Below are 9,527 nucleotides of genomic sequence, written 5' to 3'. Positions count from 1 at the left end.
TTTAAAATTTCAGTTATGTCACAGATTAATTACTAAAGTTAAGCAAGATATGCTTTTAACTTTCTTTGAAAACAATCACCTGCCAATTTTGGTTGAATATAATATATGGGACACTGTACTTCAGGTCCGCTGCAAATTATCTCATTTAAAGAACCCATGAGAAATATATTGTTACCATGTTCATTTTTGCAGATCAGAAAATTAAGACTTATTGAGGGTAACTTACTAGCCCCAAATCATAGTGTTAGTACCTTCCAGAGCAGTGATTTAAACTAAAGCTCATCTGATACCAGTGCCAGTACCACCAAGTAGAACCTTGTTTTGTTGTTGTTGCTGCTGTTTTTAAAAAGTGGGACAAATAATTGTAGCAGAAGAAGCCAAGGTTATAAAGGAAAAATATTTGAGAAAACTAAGGATAGGTGGTAACTACATTGACTGGAGTAATTGCTTGGCAGTTGAAACTATTGAGAAACTGCTTTTAGGTTTGGATAATTCACAAAGAGAAGTTATGTGATCGTGAAGCCCTTTCATGCAGTAGCTACGCTGTATTGCTGGATGAGTCAGTCCTACTAAAATAAGCTTTCAGGCTTGACAGAAGAGTTGCTTGACATTAGGTTAGGGCTCCCTCCACATGGGAACTTTTGGTCTGCATCTAATACTTCCAGTCATCCTTGGAACAAAACAGATTTCTGGATCCTTCCATCATTACATGTGACGGAGTGAATGAAACTGGTGACTTGAAGCTTTAGGGAAAGATAACTTAGGCTAATTGAGAGCAAAACTTGCTACACTGGAATCCAAATAACTGCACTGCATTATGACAAGATTATGTTGTTTTCTTGAAGATTGTCCTATACATGAAATTGCCTTGATCCTAAAGAGAAACCCTAATGAAAGAAACTCACTAACTCTTGCCTCCTTTAGTCCTCAACTTTCTATTATGCATTCTACACCTAGAAGATTTAAATGGTCTGCTCTGAGTGAAGAAAAGGAAGATTGATTTTCTGTTAGAGCTATTTAAATGGATGATATATGACCCATAGGAATGAAATTAGAATATGCAATCCTAATTTAGAGGTAATTTTAATTAATGACTTAAAGGGACATTTTAAATAAATGACACACCTCCCTGTCTTTCTAAATTAAGATATGAAATACATAACTGGAATGCAAAGTTGCCTCCCCAGAATATTCACTAAAATATTCAAATCACTCATTTACATGGTACTTGTTATAAATTTAAATTCTGAGAGAACTTTCTTGTCTCCAATTTTGTGCCAATTATATTCAAGCAATACAAATGTCTCATAAAAAAAAAGTAACAGTTATAGAGAGGGAGCCCTTCCCTTAAAAAAAAAAAAAAACATGTAAAACTGAACCATATTCTGATCTTAGCCATTTCTGCCTTTTAAAGAGCTGAATGAGGTTAGTGGCTGCATAATTCAGAGGAGTGGAGGAAATTAAAATATGTTTACTCCTTTTATCGTATAGGGCTTTGTTGTCAGAAGGAGATTAAATATCAGACATTTTATTAATAATAATGCCTTTGCCAGTGTAGGGTGCTAACAGTTGGCACCTGGTGTAGGTGGCCCATTGCTTAGTAGAATACATTAGTGAGTCTTCGTTTCTGCAAAGGCAGAACCTCAGTAAGCTGTAGGAGGTGGAGAACGAACTTCTCCTTTAAGTAAGTGTGAGAATTAAGAGTCTGTGCATGTAGAAGGATTGGTGAATAAAACAGGTCCAGAAAATCGGGGAAGCAGATGGTAGAGAGGAAAGACCTTTTGCCCTGAACAACAGGGCAAAAGGCTGGAGCCCTTGCACAAAATGAGCTAGCAAGAAATCTCGTTGGTGAAGTGGCCAGAATTTTAATTTTTAAACATCTAATAAATCATATATTTACTTTGTGAAATATTAAACCTATAAAAATAAACAGATTTTTTTGTTTGTTTTTTTGAGACAGAGTCTCGCTCTGTTGCTCAGGCTGGAGTGCAGTGGCACGATCTTGGCTCACTGCAAGCTCCGCCTTCCGGGTTCACGCCATTCTCCTGCCTCAGCCTCCCGAGTAGCTGGGACTACAGGCACAAAAATAAACAGAATTTTTAAATCATGCCGTCTGTCCCTGTCACCCAGCTTTAGCAGTTACCTATGGGTGACCATACTTGTTTTCTCTGTGCCCAGATCCCTTTCCTTTCCACACTCCTCCTGGATCATTTTGAATCAAATCCCAGTCATCCTATAATTACTTCTTAAATATTTCAGTTAGTTCTAAAATATAATGGCTATTTTTAAAAAATCACCACAGTACCATTATTATGCCCTAAAAAGGAATGATAGATCCTCAACATAATTGCATACCTAACTGGTGTTCACATTCTCCGTCTCATAATTTCACTTTTTAACCGTTTAAAATCACTTATACATCCCCAATCTTAATTCATTTGTCTTCTTCTCTATTTCTCTTTCTCCCTACTATTTTTTGAAGACACATAGTCCTTTTTCCTTAGAGTTTGCCACATTCTCAATTTTGCTGATTACATATCTATAGTGTTGTCAAATATGTACTTTTTTCCCTCTATTTTTTAGAAATTGAAGGTTAGATACAGAGACTTCATGAGATGCAGATTTGATATTTTTTGTGAAGAATATAAGTGGTATTGTGTTCTCCCATCAGGACACAAGGCTTGTGCTACTCTCTCCCTTTTTCTCATGTTATCAACATTATTTATTCCTACATTCAGTATTTATTAGAGGGTACAATTCTCAGTCTATCATTACTTCTTAATTTATTAGCAGGAATATTCCTATAATGAGTAACTTGAAAAACTTTTAAGAATTGCAATTTTGGAGCTTCAGTTTTTCTTGCACATTTAGTGAATGTAATGGTATTTAGTGAAATTAGTGTCCACTAAATAATAATTTATTAATTGATTTGTTGGTGTGTTAAGTGCTTAACATAATAACCAGGTATAGCTTTATTTCTACTCTGCTTGATAAATGTATCAATATTAAAGTTCTCATATGTTGCTTATTTATAACAGCTATTATTTGTCTTTAGAGAAATGCAATCCCACTTGGCCATTGTTATTCTCAGTTATGACTGCAAAGCAGAAAATGAAGAAATAATGTTTCTATTTGGTTGATGCAATTGAAAGGCTATAATGAAACATTCTGATAATTGGGATTTTCCATGAGTTCCCTTACTTTCAAATCATTTTGTAAGATTTTCCTTTTGAAGACATTTATTCATTTTTTAAAAAATGAGGCTTGTGCCTTTAAGGTCTACTGGTATAAAACTTTCATTATAATCCTGAGAGATCATGTCCCTATTGTAATTCACTTTATGGAGAAAATGAACTGATTATATGGAAAAATGGAGACTCTATAATCCCTTTACAGTTCAGCTTAACACTTTAATTGTAATAGGCGTTATGTGCCAGGGGAAAAATAAACTTCTTTAGTTTATCCTTTTCCTTTCACCACAAATTATTGTCTTCTCCAGTAAAGTTTAAGTTTCCATGGCTGTTAGAAAACGAGAATCTGTATCTATTTTCATGTAAGTGGAGAATTTCTTATCCAAAATTTTTCACTAGATACCACTATCTACACAGCGCTATTATTAGCTCAGTGTCTTCTCCTCATCATTGATCACAATATGTTTTGAAATGTGCTTGCCGAATGGTTCAATACCATCAATGTATGCACTCAGTCAAACATTTAAATATCTACCATGTGACAAACCCTGTGCTAAGCTCAATTTCTTTCTTCAAGGGGCTTATACAAGTGCAATCCATTGAAATAAATATCAACAGAGTTGTGTGTAGATATGTAAAAAATAAAAATAAATATGTAAGAAATAAATTTATACATGGCTTGGAGGATGAAGAAAGGAAGATGAACCAGATTAAGAAAGGAAGCAAGAAGAGGCAAGGGACTCCAAGCAGAGAGAGTAACATGTACACAGTCACTGAAACACAAGTCAGAGGACCTCAGACAGGCCTGATCATGGTCATTTGCCATATGGCACTGCTTTCTCCCTTCAGCAGTACATAGTCTTGATCAATTGCACCAGAGAAAATAGGACCACATAGTATGGGCCATTCCATTCTTAAGAGACAATTTATAAAATTTCTAACAGGTGGTAAGATTGGAAGGCAGGGTATGTAATATGGCACTTACACATTTTACTGTATTATGAGAAATATTGGGTAGTTTTATATGTTGGGTAGTTTTCATATCTCTATGTGAGAAACTAGCATTAAATATTCTTGTATTCTAAATCATTTGGGGTGTAAAATAGGGACAGAGGTCACCTTGTCAAAGAATAACATAACGACAAGTTAATGATCGTGGAGCTTTGTCTAGATAAACCTCTTCCTATCTACCCTCAAAAAAAAAGTAGGTGATCTACTTTTTAGAAACATAAAAGGCCCACCAACAGGTGAGAAAACAATATACACAACTAATATCTCATAATTGCTTAATTACTTGAAGTTATTGTGAGTACAAAATGAAGGAACATTATAAATAAACAAAAAACTTCTAGTCTGTCTCATGCTGTTCTGAACTTCTGATTCATGCCTTAAAAAATAAAACAAACCAAAACCTAACTAATTAGTAAGTAACCTGAAAAGTTAATGGTGACTGCCTTATCTTTGTCTAGAAATTCCTCTAAAATACATTCACAGAATTGCATTAGTTCAATATTGTTGAAGATGTAGGGTATAAAAATTTTGAGGGAAGAAATGAGGAATGCTGATGCTACACCCCAAGGGAGATGTCCAGAGGAAGTTTTTTACTTTATAACTTCTGTTACCTATCTGAAGAAGAATATGGAGAAAGAGAGGGGGTTGATATCGGGCATTAGAGAGTTTAATCATGCAACTTGTAATGACTGGAGTTTGGCCTCCAACAAAGACCTTCTGCCTCCAGAATCTGCTCTCAGTTATTTTACTGTATTCTCAACATGTATAGAAGGTAGCCAGATGGAAAAGTTTGCTGCTGCATTTAGGGAAACAGATATAGTTTGTATAAAGTTGTAAAATACTTGGAAACATAAGCTGTTATATCATTGAATGATAGACTTTTATTTGCAACAAACTCGCTTTCTTCTGTTTTTCTTTCTAAAATACACTTCAGCTCCTTGTTTCTTTTCCATTAGAGATACTGGCACATATACTCTTGGGTATTTTTTTTTCCTTCCATAAGATTCTATTTCTTATATAGTTTGGGCCAAGTGTAGATTTCACTGAGCTTTTTCAAAGAATAATACTTAATGTTCTTTTTGTATATTATAGAATTTATTATCATTAAAAACATCATAAAAGTTCCTGAATAATTACATCTAGTACCTTATAAAGGGAGCGAGTTTATAGTACTTTAAAGTTAAGCCTATATGTATTACACTTACATTTAGGAAAGTGCCAATGGATTGTTTTCAGGTGATAATACTGTATTAGCCTAATGACATTTTTGAAGGAAAGGTTACTTGGTATCATATATTACATTCATTGACAGAATGGGTACCTACTATTAAAGATAAAGCTATAATAAAGATAAATATATTATGAAATAATAAGTGCTGCTTAGCTGGCTTTGCCAATCTGTTGTGATGTACAGGTTTGATCTTTATGGCAGTGGACACAAAATAACTGAAAATTACCCCACAGCAATTAGGGATCCGGAAGATATTTATTAGTGTTAAACAGGTGACTATGTGTTTGTGTGTGTGTGTGTGTGTGTGTGTGTGTGTGTGTGTTTTCCTTTTCATTCCAAAAATATTTCCAAACTAACATTTACCAGGTCTTGTTCTAAACATTGGGAATAGAGCAATGAACAATTGTGGAAGAAAGTCTTCGCAGAATGGAGTTAACACTTGCCTGTAGGAGACAAACAATAAAGCTTGGACTCAATATAGAAGTTACATTTCTCAAACAAAACAATATAATTTAAATTTTACCATACACTGTGATAGACTCTGTCTCAGAGTGTGACTCCAAATTTCCCAATTCATAGGCTAGGTAAGGTAATGTCCTATGGAATGTCCTAGTATGAGAGGATTTTTTCAATAAAGATGATTGTGATTGTGATTAACTGGATCAACTCAGTAATTTGAACTTGAGATGCAAAGAGACTTACTAATAGGGGCAGAAAACAGCTGAATTATAAGCAAATACTAAGAAACATATAATAGACCACAAACATATTAAATGTTCATAGGAGTATATGGATGGTTTAAAAAAAATGACTCTTACCTTGAAACGCATATAGTTTCATGAGGTCATACAGACATAAAATCAAATAGCTTCAAGAGTTATATAGTAATTTTTAGAAATTTTGGGAGTACATAGCAAGTACATTTATTGTCTACATGAGACGTTTTGATACAGGTATGCAATGAGAAATAATCACATCATGAAGAATGGGGTGTCTATCCCCTCAAACATTTATCCATCAAGTTGCAAACAATTCAATTAGACTCTTTATTTTAAAATGTACAGTTTATTGTTGACTATAGTCACCCCATTATACTGTCAAATACTAGGTCTTATTCATTTTTTTGATACTTTAACCATCCCCATGTATGCCCCATCCCCCCACTGCTTTTCCCAACCTCTGGTAACCATTCTTCTACTCTCTATGTCCATGAGTTCATTTGTTTTGATTTTTAGATTCCACAAATAAGAGAGAACATGCAATGTTTGTCTTTCTGTGCCTGCCTTATTTCACTAAACATTATGAACTCTGGTTCCATCCACGTTGTTTGTTGAAAATGAATGGATCTCATTCTTCTTTTATGGCTGAATAGTACTCCATTGTATATATGTACCACATTTTCTTTATCTGTTCATCTGTTGATGGACACTTAGATTGCTTCTAAATGAGGCCAAGTCAATAGACATATGCTATACTTTTATATTAAGTAACTAGCAGTTGGCACTTTCAGATTACTTATAATATTGTTCACAAACAAATTAAGAACATGTGTATATGTAAATATATAAACTGACTTTTCTTGTACTTAAAATGAATAGGCTAAACCTAAGAATATTTACAGACTCTGAGAGAAACTACCAAATCCACTACTCCTGCAGAATGAGGTGGCCTGGCCCTAGACACATGTGTTCATGAACTTTGTCATATGATCCATAAATATGGAAAGAACTATTTGGATAAGATGAAGATATCTAACTCCAAAGCACCCGATTTATAGGCTAGGTAATGTCCCATGGAATGTCCTAGTATGAGAGGATTTTTTCAATAAAGATGATTGTGATTAACTGGATCAACTCAGTAATTTGAACTTGAAATGCAAAGAGACTCACTAATACGGGCAGAAACGTAATGAACAATGCCAATTTGCAGATGCCAAAAAGTAAAAATGCCCATAAGTAAGTAGAAGCTGTGAAGAGTGTCTTTTGAAAGACTTTTATAATACAGAGGAGGTGTGTGGTTTATAGGAATAATGAAAATAACACACATTGGTTGGAACTGAGTCACTATTACGGAGAGATTACTAGTATACGGATTAACAAACAGTGACTTCTAATAGACAAGGCTAGAATAGAAACCAGTCCCCAGAACCATCTTGGTCCTGAGTGATCTTGTTTTTGAACTATATGCCAGTTTCCTCCAATTTCACTAGACTTGTTTCTGTTCCTTGCATGATGTCTGGCAGGATAGCTTTTCCTGATTCCAGTGAGTTTAATTTTAGCATTTTATTTTAAGGGAAACAAAAACAACAATAACAATTTTTTTTGAATTGAAGGAACATGAATGTGTTTCTCTTCCTTGCAATTAAAACTATTGCAAAGGGAGTGATGTTCTAGCTCAGTATGGCAATGGATGAAAAAAGGATGAAACATAGAAAAGAATCTGCAGTAATTGTGTGGAAGAGGAAAACAGGGGCCTTGATAAGTTCACAATGAAAGGAGCTACTTTTATTGATGGGCAACTATGTGGCAGGCTCTGTGCAAAACCATTTATGTGTTATTGAATTGAGTTCTTATAGAAGGCTTTCAATAATTAAAAATAAGTATTTTATTGATGAAAAAATTAGACTAAGAATGGGTAAGCAGACACTTTAATGTTAAAAACTTCTATTTAGAAGGCTTATTTGACTCTCAAACCATTCTTTACTTCTGAAAAAAAGTTTTTTTTCTGAAAGAAGAAAGTTTTTCTCCAGGCTAAATTTAACTGCTTTCTTGATGAGGAAGATAATGCAAAGGAATAGATGAGAGCTTTTCTTGCAGCTTCATTCAGTCTTTCTCATGTTTATGCTTCAGTTAGTTTAGTAACCTATATATTGTTCTCATTCTCTATTGTTAGTTCAGTCATTATTAACTTAATATGTTTATTTTCTTCACAAAATTCTGGAAACCCTAGGCATGAGTTGTTGATCAAATTCAGTAGAAAAATAAAAACACCCACATTACACAAATGACACACAATAATTGTAAAAGTAAATATATGTCATAAGAAACTGTCCACTTCTCCATTATCTCCACTGCTACCACCCTCCTCAAGGCAACTGTCACTCCTCATTTAGACTATCATTATCACCCCCTACCTGGTCTCCATGATTGTACTCTTCCAATCAATTATGAATAAAACAGTTGGAGTTGCCTTATGGAAATATAATTCAGATTTGTTTTATTCTGTCCAAGTTTGCTTAATGGCTTTCTATAGTTATACTAATGGCTTCCTTTCAGTTATACTAAAAGTATAAATGTTTTAGTTATACTAAAAGCCAGGTTCTTTAATGCAGGCTAGATCCTGCATTAAAGTTCTTTAAGTTTAAAGTTTATTAAGTTCTTTAGTGCAAGCTGGCTCCTGGAGGATCTGGCTGCTCCCAACCTTTTGAAGGAACTAGCTGCTTCCAACAGTTTCTCAACTGTGATCCCTAGGGCCTGGTCACTCTACCTTTTTGTCAGTTGCATGAATTCACTAAATTAGATCCCACCTTAGATCTTTCTCATGTGTTGCTCTCTCTGCCTGGAATGTTCAATCTCACTTACTTTCTTCATTCAAGTATCGCCTTAAATGTCACTTCCTCAGAGCAACTTTCTCAACCAACCTACCCCAAGCTGTTAACCATTCAGTCTTTCTGATGTACTTCTGTTTGCTTTTCCTCAAAGTGCTTTTCACTAACTGAAAGTATTTTTATATGGTTGCTTATTTGTTATCTGTTTCCACAATCTCTTTTTCCTGAGTATAGGGATCCTGACTATTTTGCCCACAACTGTATCTCCTGTGCTCAGAGAATTGTTTCTATCATAGTAGAGAGGCAGGCAATAAGTACTTTTGTTGTAAATGGAATTGAAATATTATTTATGTGGGTGCATTGTGGGAGGTTTGACATTGTTAGAGATAAAGCTCATGAGGGTTACAATCTGCAGGAAATTATGGACTCTATAAAAGAGTGGGCTTGGTCAGGCACAGTGGCTCACTCCTGTAATCCCAGCACTTTGAGAGGCTGAGGTGGGTGGATCACCTGAGGTCAGTAGTTCCAGACATGCCTGGTCAACATG

Source organism: Hylobates moloch, unplaced genomic scaffold, assembly GCF_009828535.3.
Source record: "Hylobates moloch isolate HMO894 unplaced genomic scaffold, HMol_V3 SCAFFOLD_12, whole genome shotgun sequence".
In the NCBI taxonomy this organism is placed as follows: Eukaryota; Metazoa; Chordata; class Mammalia; order Primates; family Hylobatidae; genus Hylobates; species Hylobates moloch.
Note: the sequence above shows the minus strand (reverse complement) of the source record.